The sequence below is a fragment of the Panthera pardus genome, unplaced genomic scaffold, assembly GCF_024362965.1.
Source record: "Panthera pardus isolate Hobbes unplaced genomic scaffold, ASM2436296v1 HiC_scaffold_8, whole genome shotgun sequence".
Lineage (NCBI taxonomy): Eukaryota > Metazoa > Chordata > Mammalia > Carnivora > Felidae > Panthera > Panthera pardus.
In genome coordinates this window covers 2,646,606-2,665,130 of record NW_026527013.1, presented here as the reverse complement: position 1 = coordinate 2,665,130, position 18,525 = coordinate 2,646,606, and the positions used below count along the sequence as shown (strand labels likewise).

General features: G+C 62.1%; 1 protein-coding gene across 2 annotated transcripts in view; it reads right to left on the bottom strand.

The window, feature by feature from the left end:
- Positions 1 to 14,431, bottom strand: part of FZR1 (fizzy and cell division cycle 20 related 1) — a 24,525-nt gene extending 10,094 nt beyond the window's left edge. The window contains exon 1 of one of the 2 annotated variants that reach the window (XM_053898097.1): positions 14,227 to 14,431. The gene's annotated coding sequence lies outside the window, so the exon portion shown is untranslated. The remainder of the gene's footprint in view (positions 1 to 14,226) is intronic. The other variant, XM_053898098.1, reaches the window with a different exon arrangement.
- Positions 14,432 to 18,525: the final 4,094 nt, after the last annotated feature.

Sequence of the window (18,525 nt, the reverse complement as noted above, 5' to 3'; positions counted from 1 at the left end):
ACTGCCCGGTGACCACGGCGAACTCCACAGTGATGGCCAAGGCCTGCCACTTCCTCCCAGGAGCCCGGTGGTGGTGGGAGGGGGGGGGAGGCACACCCCACAGGCTGTGGAAACCACAGGCGGCTGGGACGGGGAGGACGGCGGCTGCTCTGAGGGACCTTCCGCCAGGACTCCCGGCCTTTGTCCTGCTTAGTGCAAGTGTGTCATCTAAGTCTGGGTCCTGGAGCTTGCCCTCCGGCCACCCTCCTTCCCAAGCACCATGTCGCCTTCCTGCTTCAGACCCTCCGAGGCCACAAGCCACCCTCAGACCATGTCCAACCCCGAGGTGGGGGCTGGGTAAGCGTCAAAGTGGTCCCAGCGAGGATTCCTCCTTGAATGAGGAAGCTTCTATATCCTTTTTTCTTTTTTTATTTGTTTTAAGTGAGAGACAGAATGTGCACACACCCACAGGGGGAGGTGGGAGAGGGCAGGGAGAGAGGAGGAGAGGGGGAGAGGGGGAGGGGGGGAGAGGGGGAGGGGGGGAGAGGGGGAGGGGGGAGAGGGGGAGAGGGGGGGAGAGGGGGGAGAGGGGGGGAGAGGGGGAGAGGGGGGGAGAGGGGGAGAGGGGGGGAGAGGGGGAGAGGGGGGGAGAGGGGGAGAGGGGGGGAGGGGGGGGAGAGGGGAGAGAGGGGGAGAGAGGGGAGAGAGGGGGAGAGAGGGAGAGAGGGGGAGAGAGGGGGAGAGAGGGGAGAGAGGGGGAGAGAGGGGGAGAGAGGGGGAGAGAGGGGAGAGAGGGGGGAGAGAGGGGGAGAGGGGAGGAGGGGGGAGAGGGGAGGAGAGGGGGAGGGGAGGATGAGGGGGAGGGGGGGGAGGGGGGAGAGAGGGGGGAGGGGAGGAGAGGGGGGGAGGGGAGGGGAGGAGGGGGGGAGGGGAGGAGAGGGGGTGAGGGGAGGAGAGGGGGGGAGGGGGGGAGAGGGGAGGAGAGGGGGAGAGGGGGAGAGGGGAGGAGAGGGGGAGAGAGGAGGAGAGGGGAGGAGAGGGGGGAGAGAGGAGGAGAGGGGGAGAGGGGGAGGAGAGAGGAGGAGAGGGGGGAGAGGGGAGGGGGAGAGGGGGGAGGGGGAGAGGGGGAGGGGGAGAGGGGGAGGGGGAGAGGGGGAGGGGGAGGGGGGAGAGAGGGGGAGAGAGGGGGAGAGAGGGGGGGAGAGGGGGGGAGAGGGGGGGAGGGGGGGGGAGAGGGGGGAGAGGGGGAGAGGGGGGGAGGGGAGGGGAGGGGGGGAGGGGGAGGAGAGGGGGGGAGGGGAGGAGAGGGGGGGAGGGGAGGAGAGGGGAGGAGAGGGGAGGAGAGGGGGGGAGGGGAGGAGAGGGGAGGAGAGGGGAGGAGAGGGGGGGAGAGGGGGGGAGGGGAGGAGAGGGGAGGAGAGGGAGAGAGAGGGGGAGAGGGGAGGAGAGGAGGGGAGAGAGGGGGAGAGGGGAGGAGAGGGGGAGAGAGGGGGGAGAGGGGAGGAGAGGGAGGAGAGGGGGAGAAGGGGAGAGGGGGAGGGGGGGAGGGGGGAGAGGGAGAGGGGAGGGGGGGAGGGGGGAGGGGGGAGAGGGAGAGGGGAGGGGAGGGGGGGAGGGGAGGAGAGGGGGGGAGGGGAGGAGAGGGGAGGAGAGGGGAGGAGAGGGGGGGGAGGGGAGGAGAGGGGAGGAGAGGGGAGGAGAGGGGGGGAGGGGAGGAGGAGAGGGGAGGAGAGGGAGAGAGAGGGGGAGAGGGGAGGAGAGGGGGAGAGAGGGGGAGAGGGGAGGAGAGGGGGAGAGAGGGGGAGAGGGGAGGAGAGGGGAGGAGAGGGGGAGAGAGGGGGAGAGGGGAGGGGGGGAGGGGGGAGAGGGAGAGGGGAGGGGGGAGGGGGGGGGAGGGGGGAGAGGGAGAGGGGAGGGGGGAGGGGGGAGGGGGGAGAGGGTGGGGGGAGGGGGGGAGGGGGGAGGGGGAGGGGGAGGGGGAGGGTGGGAGGGGGAGGGGGAGGGGGAGGGGGAGGGGGAGGGGGGGAGGGGGAGGGGGAGGGGGGGGGGAGGGGGGAGGGGGGGAGGGGGGGAGGGGGGAGGGGGGAGGGGGAGAGGGGGGAAGGGGGAGGGGGAGAGAATCCCAAACAGGCTCCACCCTATTAACACGAAGCCTGACGCAGGGCTCGATCTCATGAACTGTGAGATCACGGCCTGAGCCTAAATCAAGAGTCAGATGCTTAACTAAGGCCCCCAGATGCCCCAGGAAGCCTCTGTCCTAATGCACGAACGGGGCCACAGTCCTCAAGCTGCAGGCACCTGGATGTGCACAGGCGGGGATGGGGTTCCACAGCGCAACTCTGCCCGTTCAGAATTTGTACAACTCACACCCTCCTCCCATTGGGCTCAGCCCAGCTCGGAAGGCTTCTCTGAAAAGGAGAAGGGGGGAGACGGAAGAATGTTCTAGAAGCAGAGCCCCTGGACGCGGGCAAGGGCGGTGCACTTTCCAGCACAAGGGGGGTGGGGGGCGAGTGGCCACCTCTGGGAGAAGGATGTTCCTCACTGCGGGGCTGGACACAGGCCCGCAGCCAGTGGCTGCTTCCAGAAACCGACACGAAACGCTCACCAGTCCTGCCTCCCCCCGGGGGCACCGCAGAGCAAATGGGGGGGCCTGAAGCAAGTGTTTCTGGGACACGGCCTGGCAGAGAGGGGGCTCAGAGGGCTGCAGCTCCTCGCGACGCGCCCGCTCCCCCCGCCCCAGACCCCCTATGCGCTCAGGGCCCACCGCGAGCTCTCCTGCTCTGTCTGGAGCCCGGGTTCACGACAGATCAAATACCAGAAAGTCGAAGGCTGGCCCAAAATTAAAAGTCTGTGAATCCTGAGGGGTAGCCCTCTGGAGAAGTCAACATTTGCTTTAAAAAAATTGGGGTGAAATACGCTAAGATGTACCACCTAACCATTTCTAAGTGCACAGCCCGGCGGCTTCAAGCACACACAGTCGTGCAGCCCCCCCCCCCCCCCCCACCGGTCTCCGGAACCTTCCCTCCCCCCAAGCCGGGACTCTGTCCCCAGGAAACACTGACCCCCCCCCGCCCCCACAGGCTCCTCGCCGTCTCTGTCTCACACACACAGCCACGTAGCCCAGTAATTCCACTTTTCGGTGCGCACCTGGGAGGAATGAAAGCAAACAGACCCGCACCGAAACCAGTCCCCTAAAGCTCCAACTGGCGTTATTCTAGGTTGTTCGTCATCGCCAGGGAGAGAAAGACCCCCAAGTGTCTGTCGACAGGTTGAGTGAACGGATAAAACCCGACGCGCCCCACCCGCACACACCAGAATGTGGCCCAGCCTCGGAAAGGAAGGACGCCCTGCCACTGGCCACCACGTGGGCGGACCCGGAGAACACAGGCGCAGGAGGACACGTCCCGTGTGTCCCCGCTCACGGGGGGGTCCCTAGAGGAGTGCCGTCCACAGAGACAGAGAGTGGACTAAAGAGAACGTCTGCCCGTTTGAAAAGAGACTCCCGAGGGCAGTGTGAGCTCAGCGTCACCGGGGAGGGAACCAGCCTGGGGCTCCACCACTCGCACCTCTCCAGGCGCGGCCACGCCACGAGGTTCTCTATCTTCGACAGCCCCAGATGGCCTCTCTGACGGGTTCCTGGGCCTGTGGCGGAGACCGTGCAGAGCACGGGGCTGAAGGACCAGCACGAGCCCACCGAGTCCTCGACCCTCACCCCGCAATTGCGGGACACAGCCAGCCTGCTGCGGCCCAGGCCCAAAGCCGGACGGACACTCAGCCAGAGCCAAGCCCGCTGGGTGAGACTCAGAGGCACGGGCGCGTGGCCGCTAGTCGCCACGGTGCGCTCCACACCGCGCAGGTTAGCGGGCTTGCACGTTTGATCCCGTGCTCCCCGTGCACGACCTCACGACCCGTGTGTCTGCACCATCGCCTCACGCACGCGAACCTGGGACGGCCGAGCAAGGGGGCAGCGGCACTGCAGGCTCACGTGGGGTCACGGGCAGGAGCCCCTGCCCCGAGGCCCGCCTCCCGTGCCCACCCGCCCCCAGGGTCCTCCCTCCGCCGGGCCCGGAGCTCCTCTCAAGTCCACCGGCCCCATCGTCCCCATGGGGCCAGACGGCGGGCCTCCTGCTTTGTGAGCAAAGCGGGGCTGGTTCCCCCCTGCCCTGCCCGCATCTCGGGTAAGCCTGTGGGAGCGGCCACCTCCTTCTTGCCCGTCGGCCCCCCTCCCCCTGCACGTACCCTGTAGTCCCAGCAGAAGGTCCCCAGACCAGTCTAGCTCCTCTGTCACACAGTCCAGCAGTGATTGATGGCTGCGTCCCTCAAGCCTCCCTCACTTCTCTGGCGGGGGGGGGGGGGGGGGGGGGGGGACCCCTTCCAGCCCACCTCCAAGTCCCCAGGATGAACCCCAAGGTGTGCCCTCGGCACAGTGACCACTCCTGGGGCAGCACGGCCGTACGAGTTTCTGTCCAGGCTGCAGACTCCCATTCAGAGGACAGAGTCCCAAGGGTGAGCCTGGGCCACGTGGGAGCCAGAGCTGAGCCCCAGGAGGCCGGCGTCCACTCTGACCGAGGACCAGCATCCTGGGTGGGGCTTATGGCGGGGAAGAAGGGGCATAAAGAGGAACAGTCACGGCTCCATTCTGGTAAGTTCTGCCATCAGCGGGTACTTTCCCGGAGTCGGGCCAGTCAGCTGTCCTGAGTGAACCGGGGTCACAGAGGCAGCAGACTTCCTTCGGCCACTGTGTGAGGAGTCAACCCTCGAGGGCTCTGACTGGGGCCTTGCTTGCCGCCCGCCAGGCAGCGAGCCCTGGGGGGCACCGGTGAAGGCCACGCTCGGTCCACATGCTCGGTGACCGCCCCTGCCTTGCTCTCCCCGAGCAGGGCTGCTCAGGGCCAGTGGGGCTTTGGGGGAACGAGGGGCTTCACCACGGGGAATGGTCACATTGTGGGCTACAGCAGCCTAAACCTCTCAGCCCGGCCAAGCTTCCAATGGAAACCACGGCCCCCCAGTCACAGACCAAAGTCACCGTGCTGATGTCCCCGGGGGGGGGGGGGTCCCCATGAGGCCGGCAGGGCTGGTCTGTTTCACTGACGGCAGGGCCCAGGCCACAGTTCGGGAGAAACAAAGCGTCTACAAGGGAAGACACCCCACAAACGGTTTTATTTAGGAAGACGACACAGGGACACCGAGGGGCTCTGTCGGTTAAGCACCTGACTCTTGACTTTGGCTCAGGTTGCGGTCCCGGGTTCAGCTCTGTGCAGAGCCCGCTGGGATCCTCCTCTCTCTCTGCCTCTGCCCTTGTTCCCTCTCACTCTCAAAAAAAAAAAAAAAAAAAGACACTAGCGGAAAACACACCTGCCACCCACGGGAGACGCTGACGTGAAGGGTGTGAACACAGCCAGCGCTCCTGAGACGCCCACCCCTCGCGTGCAGCTGGAAGGCGGCAGGCCCCACGCGGACAGCAGGGCCCCGGCCCACAGCCCCGCACTGCGGGCCGCGCAGGCGTAGGGAGGAGACAGGCACCCGTGCTCCTTGGCAGGAGCTGAAACCCGACTTCGAAGAAGGCAGTTTGGCAGCTGCTTTCCAAATTTAAAACGCACATCCTTTCTGACGCACTCTCCCTACTTCTAAGAATTCCCCTGGAGGAACTCCGGCTGCGTGTGCAAAACCGCGAACACAAAGGCAAGCGCCGCGTGTGACAGCAAACGGTGAGGGCTCGTGTCCCCACCAGGAGAGGCGGCAGGAGGGTCGGCCGGACCCCCCCCCCCCCCACCCCCGAACGTGACGGCAGCACTGGGCCAACGAGCTGCTTCTAGAAGGCTGGGGAACACGCTGGCAGCACAGGTCAGCTCTCGGGAGGGGGCCGGGGGGTGGGGGGACAGAGAGGAAGGAGCCCGGTTTCCCCGGGCGCCTCATGTACTTCTTGGGTTCTGTGTCACGTGAGAGCGGAGGCGGGATGGACGCGGCCGGCGGCCCAGGCGGCGCACTGAGCATTCGGTCGCCCCTGCCCTAGTCTGAGAATTTCCTAATAAGACGTCCACGGGTGTGGTGTGCGGTGATTCTCCCGCTAACGAGCAGTCGCCGTGCGCAGACCGTCTGCAGGCCCCCGGCGGCCGGGGCTCCCCCACCCAGGCCGAGCCCCAGCCGAGGTGGGAAGGGAGCAGCGAGCCGCCCTGCTGACCGGGCGGGCCGGTGTTGTGTCGGGTGACAGGGGCCACAGCCCTCGGCCCCTCGCCGCCACTGTCCCCTCCACAGGGCACCGTCGCCGGGGGACTCGCCCGCCCCACCACGCCAGCCCTTCGGAAGGGGGCCTCCTCTTCCACCGCGGCCCCCAGAGCTCACCTTCCGCCACCGCCTCGGACGAGCCTTCAGCCTCCCAGCCTGCTCTTCCGGGACAGAGGCGCCACCCAGCCGCCTCACAGGACAGTGAGGTTCCCGCACAGCTACCCGAGGGTCAGGCATCGCCGACCCTCTCTGAGAGCGGGGCCCAGTGGCAGGGCAGGCCGCGGCGAAGGCCGTGGCACCGTCCTGCCACCTCCGCAGCCCGCCAGCCCGTGGCCTTGCCCAGCCAGCCCTGCGGCCGCGGTGCTCCCACAGTTTCCGCCCACCAGGCACTCAGTCCAGGTGTGACCCAGGGGCCCTCAGGACTGGGCAGCGTCTGGGGACACGTCTGTCTGTCGACACGTGTGTCTGTCACGGGCGGTCACGACTGGGGTGTTCCTGGCCTCAAGGAGGTGGGGGCTGGGGACGCTGCCCAGTGCCCTCAGTGCCCAGGATGCCCCCAAGGAACGTTCACGGTGCCGGGCCAGGGAGGCTAGCGGGATGAGGGACACGACGGGACACACGGGCCAGGCCTGCTGTCAGCAAGGACCGATGACGCAGCTCGAGGCACCCGCGATCACCTCCGAAGCCTCCCCCAGCAGGGGTGCAGCCGTGGAGGGCACCCCAGGAGCAGGGCGTGCAAACGGCCGGCCTCTTCTCTGGGCCTGGTACGGCAGGGTCCACGCTGCACCAACCCCCCCCCCCCAACCCCCCGCCCGTGCCGAGTTCGTGCCGAGCCCCAGGCCCTCGCCAAATTTCACATCCTTCAAAGTCTTGCTCATCTTGAAAAACCAGTCTCTCCCGCACTTAGATGTTGTAAGGCTCTTCAGGAAGCCCAAGGAAAAATGAACCGTTTCGTGACTCAGTGTCTCGAGGGTGACTGTAGCCTGGACGGGGCTACCTATAAAACGGGTTTATACCGGAGGCTCTCCCTGTCACGACGACCAGATGTCCTCCACACCAGCCAGCGTGTCCCGGCACAGTGCTCCTGGGTGCAGCTAACTCCAGCTTCTGGAGGGGAAGCCGGCCAGTTAGGCCAGGCGGCACTGGCTACCCACACGGGGTACGAGGAAGCAGCCTATGGACGCCCACTCGGCTACGTCCTATGCGGGGCGCCACGGGGTCCTAGGTGCACAGGACACTGCTCCCGGCCCTGTGGGATAATGATGGCAGCGGGTCCCGCCTGGGGCCTTCCGCGGGCCAGCGCCGCTCGAGGCCTTGTACTTAACTGTGTCCCACGAGCGGGTCCCGCCTCCACCTCACAGAGGAGGACCCTGTGGTGGCTGGCGGGCCAGGGGGCTGGGCTCCTACCCGGGCAAGTCCGGCTCTGGTACCTGTGCTCACCCCGCCTGCCCATGGCTGCTCAGATCGCCACGCTCCCCCAGGTGAGGGGGGTCCCCAGGCCCAGCACCCGAGCCAAGCCAGCCACCTAGAACTCCAAGGCCTGCTCTGGGGGGGGCATCCTCTCACGCGTGAGTATCTGCTGGTCTGTTCTAGCGGGAACCATCCCCCAAGTAGGGATTTACTGATAAATGGCTGGGGGCTCCCTGGGAACGGTCACCAGGGGGCACAACCTCTCACAGGGCCCCTGAAACCTTGAGGAACATGCACCTGTCTGAGAGATATACAGGCGGAGACGGCAGGAGATCTGGAGGGGGGGGGCAGGTGCTCCCAGACTACCCAGCTCCGGGTGCTTTCCTCCTGAGAAAGAGGAGAGGCTCCCGTGGGGGGGCCTGGGGCCCGGATGTGTTACTCTCAGCTATTCCCCAAGGGACCGGGGAAGTAGCACACGAGAAAGACCCAACTGGAAGAAGGAAGGACTTGTCTGATTTTCTGCTCACGCGGGAGCCTCTGGCTCTGCGGCCCCGGCCTCGGCTCAGGCCAGCTGGGGACCAGCCCTCGAGCCCCCCGCCCCCACCACTACAGGAAACCCAGATACCATATAGCCCTAGAAAGGTACACTGGAAAAAGGGGGGCTTCAGAGAGGGACGCACCTGGCTTTGAGTCCTGGCTTCCACTCTTACTGGCCCAGTAACTTCTGCGAAGCAGCTAGGAGGGTGCCTGACTCAAAGGAGATGCTAGGAGGTGGTGGCTGATCCCACGGGCTCAGCGACAGGTGCACAACACATCCCCCACGTGCCGGCTTCCTGTTCCTCCCTCCGCAGTGTGTGTGGGCTGTATGGCACGGGGGGCGGGGGTGGGGGGGGGTGCCTGGGCGGCCGCTGCTCCAGTGAGCTCCTGACCGCAGCTGTCGGCCGGGTGGCCAGGTGGGGCCCCTTCTCTTCCCTCACTGAGGCTGCAGGTAAGGAGAACGGTCTTCCTCCAAGAGGAGGGAAGACTGTCGTCAATAAAAAGAAATGGGGCTACGTGGAGGCAGGAGGGCTGGCCGTGGCCTTCAGACACGGCCCAGAACGCAGGCTCTCGCACTCCCAATAGCGGATGCACGGAACGGGCCCTTTGAAGAGAGAGCTCCCACCCCGTGGAGGGAACACGATGGGCTAGGGGTCCCTCACATCTCATGACACCAAAGACAAAGCCCAGAGGAGCTGGAATCAGAAAGGGCTGAGCCCGGGGCGCCTGGGGGGCTCAGTCGGTTGGGCGTCTGACTTTGGCTCAGGTCATGATCTCACTGCTTGTGGGTTCGAGCCCCGCACTGGGCTCTGTGCTGACAGCTCAGAGCCTGGAGCCCGCTTCGGATTCTGTGTCTCCCCCTCTCTGCTTCTCCCCTGTTCACACTTTGTCTGTCTCCCTCTCTCTCAAAAATAAATACACATTAAAAAAAAAAAATTAAAAAAAAAAAAGGGCTGAGCCTAACACATACGACAGGGAAGCAACGAGCCTCCCCTTTGGGGGCTGACGTGAATCACCACCAGAGGCAAGTTCTTTCTGGGGAGGCCCTGGAGGTGGGGGCCCCCGAAGAACACATTCCAGCACCCATGCGTGTATCCGTTCTCTTAGCTAAACCTTACTCCCCGCTCTGTGCAGGCAGACCCCGGGGCTGACCAAGGAGTCCCGCCCTCCGGGGGCTGACGGCCTAGAGGACATGGCCTTTGGACCGGAGGCTCTCCCCTCTGGCCCTGTGGAAACGGCCACACCGTTGGCACCCCGGGTGAGCCCTGCTGCTCTAAGCCTCAGAAGTGCCCAAGGTGAAGCCTCTCGTCTACCCCCTCTGGGCACTGGGGTCGGCAGCAGCCCAGAGGATGCAAACCCCACGTGAGGGAGGGACAACTTGGCAACAGCAGCAGGCGATCTACGATCATTTACACGACTGAAACTGTGGTTTACGTCACAGGGCCAGATCTCAAGGCTGGATCAGGCCTTAAAGGGGTTCAGATGAGCCCCTCACAACTGCATCTGCTTGCATGCCTGCAGGGACAGGGAGCTCACCCCCTCACAGGCGGCCTTGAGCAGCAGAAAGTGCTCCTCAATATGTCTCACCAGGGACCCCACCTATGGGTCCTAGGTGGGGGCAGAAGGAAGACCTAAACCTACTACATTTAGGGCAGGGACCGCCAACCCCAGCTGCTGGCACCGCAGACACTGGGACCAGGCATGTTCTGGTGGGGGGGGGGGTACGTTCTGGGCACTGCAGGGGGCTGAGCAGCCTCCCCGGGCCCACCCGCTTAATGCCAGAACACCCCCAGCGTGACAACCACAAACATGCCCGGACGTTGCCCCCAGTGGAGAACCCCCAGCTTGGGGGAATCTGTAGAGGGAAGAGTGGCTTCCCTCAGGCTCAGGAGAGCAGCGCTGACCTTTCTCCTGCCGTGCGGCCTTGGATAAGCGGCACAGGCACAGACTCTGCCTCCGAGCGGCGGTCTGCCCCTTCCCTTGCTCCCTCCATCACCGCCGCCCCCCCACCCCCGGCCTCTCCTTATCTCTATCATAGGACGCCGTGCAAATACAGCCTGACGCCTCCTGCACAAATCGGTGGTTTCTGGGCCCGATCTACTCCGGGAAGGAGCACGTGCAAAAAAAGGGCAGGAGGATCGGGAGGGGTCTGCGCACAGAGGTCAGGGGAGGCCGGGTGTAAGGAGAGCGCTGGGGGGAGGAAGAGGGAAAGCAAAGGCCCAAAGAACAGTCTCCTGGGCCCGCGGTGGGGAGGTGGGGAAGGCCAAGGAAGAGGGAGTCACAGGATGAGACGAGCCTTCATGGACCGCAGGTAGTGTCGTGTGGAGGAGGGGGGGACCCGGGGGACCCGACAGCGCCTGCCCAGTCCGGGTGGGGAAGCAGGGGATCCCGAGAGGATGGGGGAACAGGCACGAGGGGGCCCCACGTGAGGCTGGGGGAGGGAACGGTCAGAGGAAAGCGTGACCTCCTCGGGGCTAACTCGCCCCAGGTGCCGGCAGGACCCCCAGGGGACGGTGACTGGCGCTGGCCCCATGGGGCTGGAGCTCAGGAGCCAGCCTCGGGGTCCAGCAATGCACGAGGACAGGGGGTCAACTGTGCCCAGCAAGAACGCACGCAGACAGCACAGCGGGATCTCAGTTTGCATCAAAAGCAACGGCCACGAGAACCTGTGCTCAGCTGTCTGTAGCAGCTCTGACCGGAACAGGTAAAAGGTGGAAACGGCCCGAGCGTCCGCCAACCGGCGAGTGGACAAACGTACCGTGTCCAGCCAACACACAGGAACGTCACTTGGTCTCGAGCAGGAGCGAGAGTCGCCCGGCCCCGCCGCCCCGCGGACGGACCCCGAACGCACGACGCTCAGCGAGGGAACCAGACACGAGAGGCCACGCGGGGTGTGAGTCCGCGGGTGTGAAACGTCCAGAACGGGCTCATCCTGACACAAAGTGGGGTAGCGGGTGCCAGGGGCTGCAAAGGGCATGGGACTGACGACTGACGGGAAGGGGGCTTGTCTGGAGTGGTGAGAATGTTCCAGAATCCATCTGGTGATGGGTACACAAGCCGAAAACCACTCAATTGCACAGTTTAAATCAGTAACTCACACGGAGAGGGAACCGTATCTGAATAGATCTGTCACCAACAAAGGTCGAGCAAACAAGTAACGGAAAGGAGGCTGCTCCCTGAAGGGAAGGCATAGGAAGCCAGGGGACAGCGGAGTCCACTTTTCGGGGGGGGGGGGGGGTGCATGTGTCAGGCACGGCGCTCGAGGACTGGATGGCACGGGGCCGGCGGCACGTCCCGTGTGCTCCTGCCCCGGTATCAGGTGAGGACGCCACAGGAGGAGAAAGAGGTCACCTGCCAAGGACACGAGGATGCGCAGCTGTTGGGGACACAAGCGTCCCTTCCAGAAGGGCTCTGGTCGTGGGCGGAGCCTGTGGAGTCCCAGCGTCAACGTGCGTCTGGCCACCGAAGGAAGGTGCTGCCGCACGCGCCCGGCTCCAAACCACCCACGTCCGCGGCCGCTCTGTGTGCACCAAATCTCGGGGCAGGTGCAGCAAGAGGTGGCCCGCGTGGTGACAGTGGACTTGACAAGGGGGAGGCCACCGCGGCCTGTGGTGGCTCAGAAACCGGACGGCAGGCAGACGCCGGGGCCGAAGAGGGGCGGCCACGTAGTCCCTTCCTGGCTCTGCGGGACACCGGCCCCCCGGTGCCAGCTCCCGGAACGGGCCAAACGCACCCTTCCCTCGGTCCATCAGTCCCTCCCGCCCTCCAGCACCCAGTTGAGCCAGCGTTCTCACGCTCCAGCCTCACGGGGGCACCGCGCAGGCTCTGGGGACAGAGTCCCTGCCCTCACAGGGCTCACAGTCCCCCCTCGACACTGCTGATGTTTGGGGCCATGCTGAGCACTGGGTGGTGGGGTGGGGCAAACAGCTTCGCTGACCCCACCCACTGGATGCCAGGAGCACCCCCAGATCACTGAACCCAATCAGCGCCTGTCCCGATCACCACAGATGTCCCCAGACGGCGGCACCCAGGTCTCCAGAGGACAATTACAAGGGTACTGCGATCCTGCTGGTTCCTAAAACACCAAGTCCCTTGATGCGGACACCCGACTCAAGTCTCCAGGCTCGCCCCTCAAACAGAATGATTTTGGATCCTCACCCCATTCAGTGCTACCCCGAAAAAGGTCCCCACAACAAACACTCCTGTGGATCCCCAAACCCAGAGGTCCCTGGTATCCAGACCCCAGCAGACCAGAGGCCCCAACAAGTAACAGCGGCGGGACATTTCCTGCTGAAACAGAGGACCCGGTGTGAAAATCCAGGCCGACCGGCTCCTGAAGACTCATCGCTTTTCCATCTGCTTCCAGGCGCTTCTCTCCTAGCCCGAAACAGCCACCACCACCGGCTGGGGCACGGGAGTCGGAGATTTCCCCGGGGGGAACAGTCCCAGGGGGCAAAGGGGCAGCACAGCTACCTCCCTGGACACTGCCCTCCACCCAGCGAGGCAGCTGTCCCTCGAACCATGAGCTGTCCCAAGACCAGAGCCCTTGTTTTCGGGGGGGGGGGGGGGGGAGCCCATATCCTCGTTCGCTCGGCCAAGCGCCATGCGGCCGGCACACCTGCTTACACTCTGAGGTTCGCAAGGCACGCGGTCGGGTTCGGCTCACACAGAAGGCGCCCCCGGCACCAGGGGCCAAGACGGCCCACGAGAAACCCTGCACGATGAACAGGCTAGGATGCGAGCTGGGGGGCAGTGCGCCACTCGGGGGGACGGGCCCCAGAGGCTCTCGGCAGCTTCTGGTGTGCAAATCCCCCACCTCCTCCAGGAGAGACCACCCAACCCCCTACGTTTCAAACACCCTCTCACGTGTCCCCAATTTGGGGTAAGAGGCACAGCTGGGTATGTTGTGACGGATTGTTTTTCTTCGGGCAAATCATCCTCATGCAAAGCGTGGTAAGAAGCTGGGGGGGGGGGGGGGGAGATTGGTGCAGCCTCACCAGCAAGAGGCCTGAGGTCATCACTCTGCCGACTGGAGCGAAGGGTGGGAGGGGGACTAGTTCCCAGCCTGACAGGCGCCTGAAAGAGGGGACGATCTCGTGGGGGCAAGAACAGGTGAAAATCTAAACGGGTCCAGGCTGCAGAGCGGAGGGTCTCAGGCTTTGGGCTGGGGGCGGGCCCAGCCAGTGCAGGACCAGTGGGCACCGGTCGGCAGTCTCTAGCGGGGGGAAACGCTCTGATGGGGAGAGACATTCCACACTCGGGGGCTCCGGGGTGGGCGGGGCTTGGGCTTACAGGAAGAGGCAGGATGTGCCGGGGTCGGGGCGTAGCTGGGCTCAGATTTTGGTGGGGTCAGGGCCCAGATGGAGAGCTTGACTCCCGCTGGATGGGGGCTGGGGGCAAGGGGACACTTGTGCATTGAAGGAGCCGGGCCTGAGAGCTTGTGTGCCAGAACCGAGAGGGAGGGGAGCGGCGAGCACGACGGGGAGCCCAGACCACAGGGTCTCCGCACCTCCGTCTGCTCGCTTCACGGTCCACACGGCTCGGATTGTATTCTACTGGGATGGGGGGAGGGGGCCCGGTTCGGGCCGGGGTGAGTCGTGACAGCGATGGGGGCAGCCGAAATCTGGGCAGGGCCTGAGCTGGGACGGTCCCGGTTTGGAGGAAGCGGGTTTGACAGGCCAGAGGTGATCAATGGCTATTTTCGAGGGTGAACGCCCGGCTTAAGGAGACAGAGCTCGACCCCCGTTTATAGGCGGACCCCGGACGCCGGCTGCGGGGGGGCAGGTCTCGGGTCGCAGGTGGCTCGGGCTGGGGCGGTCACGCAGGGCCGGATCTGGGGGTGAAGACGGGAGCGAGATGCTGAGGTCACCGCGGGCCTAGCTGGGCACTGGGGGGCGGCGTTCAGGAGGTCTGGCCGGCTCCTGGAGGGGGCCCCGAGCGCGGGGGCCGCAGCCCCGGCCGCCGGCGCGGTGTCGGGGGCCCCCCGGGTAGGCCCGCGCCGCCGTCGGGCCCCGCCCGGCTCGGGGGTCGCGGCTCGGGCCCGGGGGGCGGGTCCTCAGACCCCGGCCGCCTCACCTGGCTCGCTCCGGTCCCCCGTTGGCTCCGCCGACCCCGCCTCTCCCGGCGCAGCGCCGCGCCGGCCTCTGCCGCCCGCAGCTCCACTGGTCCGGCCGCGGCCGCCGCTGTCGGGACCCCGGGCTCCGCGCTCCTTAATATGGCGGCGGTCGCTGTTCCGCGGCCTCCCGGAGCCCTCCTCCGCCGCGCGCGCTCCCGTGGCCGGCCACGCCCCCGCGCCGGCGCGCTGCGTACCGCCGCCACGCCCCGCCACGCCCCCGCGCGCCCGGGCCTCGCGCCCGGGCCGCGCCACGCCCCTCCTACCCCGCGCAGCTGCGCCTGCGCGCCTCGGGCATCTCGGGAGGACGTGACGTAACCCGTGATTCGAATCAATACAGGAAGCGGGGCGCCACGCGTTGCCACGGGCGACCGGAGCCGCCGGGGGCGCCCGCGACCCCGCTGACCCGCTGAGCCAGTTGCGAGGGAACTGCGGGAATGGCTCTGCCTAGTTCAGGACGTGGTTCTTAGCAGGAGACAGTCGCAGGCGCGGGCACTCAAGGGCGGCCCCACAGCCCGGGAAGCAGTCGCCCTGCGTGATAAGCGCAGAGGGGACTCGGCAACAGGTGCATGACACCCACTGCCTGCGGGAAGACGTTCCGTTCGTTCAGTATCCAACATTTATTGCGCTCCTACGGAGTGCTCTCCAGTCAGAAAAACCTCTGCCCCCGACATGGGCAAAGGGTGCAGGCAGACCTTCAACAAAGAAAAGAGGTGAATGGCCCAGAGGCTCATGAAAAGATGCTTACCATCAGGAGTCATCAGGGAAATGCAAATCAAAAGCACTTCAGGGTTGAAGGGAAGGGAAGGGAAGGGAACACTTCACTCCTACTAGGATGGCTACGAAAAAGAAAACAAAGGTAAAACGTAACAAGTGTTCGTGCAGACGTGGAGCAGGGGAACCCTCCTGAACGGCTGGCTGGTGGGCCGTAAAATGGGGCAGCCCCTGGGGAAAACAGCCTGGCAGCTCCTGAAAAAGTTACACGTGGAATTACGATATGACCCAGCGATGCCACTCATAGGTATCGACCCAGGAGAATTGAAGACGTGTGCCCATAAAAACGTGTACAGGGATGTTCGTGGTATTATACGTAATAACCAGAAAATACGAACAACCCAACTGTCTATAACGGATGATCGGGTAGACAAATGTGGTGTCTCTACATGGTGACATGTTGTTTGTGGGTAAAAAGGAGCGAAGCACTGATACACGCTCCCAGGTGGTAGCGCGATGCTCAGTGACAGCAGCTACACATAAAAGGCCCTTGTACCGTAGTATTCTATTTATATGAAATGCCCACAATGTCCAGGCAAGTCCATAGAGACAAAGTAAATTGGCGGTTGCCAAGGAGCTGGGGGGAAGGAAGGCATAGGGAGTGACTGCTAGGAATTGTCTTGCTGGGGTGATGGGATGTTCTAAAATTGATGTGATTGATGGTTGCATAGCTCTGAATATACTGAAATCCAATGAATCGTACGCTTTGGGTGAGCAAATTTTATAGTACGTGAGTTGTATCTCAATAAAGCTGTTATAAAAAAAATTCCTGTCTGTCAGGGCACCTGGGTGGCTAGGTTGGCTAAGCGTCTGACTCGCTTTGGGCTCAGGTCATGATCTCACAGTTCGTGAGCTCGAGCCCCACTTTGGGCTCTGCCTTGATAGTGCAGAACCTGCTTGGGATCTTCTCTCTCCCTCTCTCTCTGCCCCTCCCCTGCTTGCTTGCTCTGTCTCAAAATAAATAAATACACTTCAGAAAATGACTCAGTACTCACCAAATTCATCTATAAATTAAAAAAAAAAAAAAAACGAAACTTCTCTGCCTGGAGCTGAAGTATGGAGAATAATAAAACAAGGAAAGAGAGAATGAAGGGTTATAGTCCCCAACGCAGCGATCAGGGACATGTGGGCAAAGATTTGGGGGGAAAAATACCATAATACAGGATTTCTATTCATTCATTCGGTATGAAGTTATACATGTCATACAATTACGGGTTTCAGTGAGCTCTGCAAACATCATAGGTTCCAGAGCAGCGTCATCTGATAGAAATATAACATGAGCCACGTAAGTAATTTTAAATTATCTAGTGGCCGCATTAGAGAAAGACAAAGAGGGGCGCTTGGGTGGCTCAATCGGTTGAGTATCCAACTCTTGGGGCACCTGGGTGGCGCAGTCGGTTAAGCGTCCGACTTCAGCCAGGTCACGATCTCACGGTCCGGTCCGTGAGTTCGAGCCCCGCGTCAGGCTCTGGGCTGATGGCTCGGAGCCTGGAGCCTGTTTCCGATTCTGTGTCTCCCTCTCTCTCTGCCCCTCCCCCGTTCATGCTCTGTCTCTCTCTGTCCCCAAAATAAATAATAATAAAAAAAAAAGTTGAAAAAAAAATTAAAAAAAAAAAAGTATCCAACTCTTGATCTCAGCTCGGGTCTCGATCTGAGGGTCGTAAGTTCAAGCCCCGCATTAGTCTCTGCACTGGGCATAAAGCCTACGTAAATAAATAAAAGTTAAACAAACAAGAGAAACCAGTGTAGTTAATTTTAATATATTTTATTAACTTCATATGTCCAAAATATTTACATTTCAACATTTAATCAAAATCAACAATTATCAATGAGATATCTCATACTCATTTTCCCATATTAAGTCTTAAAATCCAGCGTGTGAACACTTACGGCCCATCTCAGTTTGGGTGCTAATTTTCGCTGGAAATTCTGGATCTCTGTATTTAAAGTTGACAGGGGGAAAAACAGATCCACAGCCCCCAGGGATTCCCAGCATGCTTAAAACTTTTCCAATAACTGAATCGAATGTCAGCTTTTCCCATTTCCATTTAAATTACTTACATTTTAAAATTTAAAATTCAGGGGCGCCTGGGTGGCTCAGTCGGTTAAGTGTCCGACTTCAGCTCAGGTCACGATCTCACGGTCTGTGGGTTCGAGCCCCGCGTCGGGCTCTGGGCCGACGGCTCAGAGCCTGGAGCCTGCTTCCGATTCTGTGTCTCCCTCTCTCTCTGCCCCTCCCCCGTTCATGCTCTGTCTCTCTCTGTCTCAAAAATAAACGTTAAAAAAAAAATTAAAAAAAAAATAAATAAAATCAAATTAAAAATTCAGTTCTGGGGGCACCTGGGTGGCTGAATCGGTTGAACATCTGACTCTTGGTCTCGGCTCAGGTCGTGATCTCACAGTTCATGAGTTCAAGCCCTATGTTGGCTCTGTGCTGACAGTGTGGAGCCTGCCTGGCACTCTCTCTTTCCTTCTCTCTGCCCCTCTCCTGTGCTCGCTCGCTCTCTCTCTCTCAAAATAAACGTTAAAAAAAATCAGTTCTGTAGTTGCACTGGCTACATATCAAATGTTCATACCCCCAGCCCCTCTGGCTAGTAGCTGTCATGTTGAATGACACAGACATAGAATACGCCTATCGTAGCAAATTTTACTGGACAAAGAAGGTCCAGGGCAGTGCCTGGCACAGAGTAGATCAATAAATGTCAAACAAAGAATCTTCTTTTTTTAAAAATAATTTTTCCAATGTTTATTTCTGAGAGAGAGTGAGACAGAGTGTGAGCAAGGGAGGGGCAGAGAGACAGAGAGAGGGAGACACAGAATCCGAATGAAACAGGCTCCAGGCTCTGAGCGGTCAGCACAGAGCCCGACGCAGGGCTCGAACCCACAGACCGTGAGATCGTGACCTGAGCCGAAGTTGGATGCTCAAGCGACTGAGCCACCCAGGCGCCCCAGACAAAGAACCTTCTTGAGTATCTGCCCCTCTGGGCTGGGGGCTGATAATCATTCCTGGGGCCCACTCCCAGATTCAATAACCGTGTCTACGAGTTTCTGTTCCTCACCCCAAACCAACACTATCAACATTCCAGCTAAAACGTGCCCTGCAGAGCTCAGTGGAACAATCCAGATGCACTATATGCTTTGTTTTGTTTTGTTTTGAATTCTGGTGATGAAAAAGCGTGCTGATCTGGTGCCTCTTTCGTTTCCAACAGAATGTGACGCACACTCGGGGAGAAAACGAAAGTCAGCAAGTTCTTTCTGAATCAGAATTCCACCTCGGCCATCTGACTCGCTCGTTTCATTTTAAATAAAAGACAGCGTCCGACTGGGCTGGGATTAGGCTGAGGCCAGAGATGTGGCCTGTGCAAAGTTGAATCCCGTCTTCATTTAAAAGTCTGGATTTTTGGGGGGCACCTGAGTGGCTCAGTCGGTTGGGCGTCCAACTTCAGCTCAGGTCACCATCTCACGGTTTGTGGGTTCGAGCCCCGCGT